Genomic DNA, 372 nt, shown 5'->3' on the forward strand with positions numbered 1-372 from the left:
GTGATCCCTGAGGTCCCTTTCAAGCTCAATAAAAATGAGTATCCAAAGATCCGACATGAAATCCGAAGAAGAGGTTGGGAAGTCCTAACCAACCCCATGCAACAAGTCGAAATCTTAATGGTTCAAGAGTTCTATGCCAATGCGTGGATCACTAGGAACCATGATCAAAGTATGAACCCGAATCCAAAGAATTATCTCACAATGGTTCGGGAGAAATACTTAGATTTTAGTCCGGAGAATGTGAGGTTGGTGTTTCACTTGCCCATGATGCAAGGAGATGAATGCCCCTACACTAGAAGGGTCAACTTTAATCAAAGGTTGGACCAAGTCCTAATGGACATATGTGTGGAAGGAGCTCAATGGAAAAGAGAT

This window comes from Arachis duranensis, chromosome 3 (assembly GCF_000817695.3).
Source record: "Arachis duranensis cultivar V14167 chromosome 3, aradu.V14167.gnm2.J7QH, whole genome shotgun sequence".
Classification (NCBI taxonomy): Eukaryota; Viridiplantae; Streptophyta; class Magnoliopsida; order Fabales; family Fabaceae; genus Arachis; species Arachis duranensis.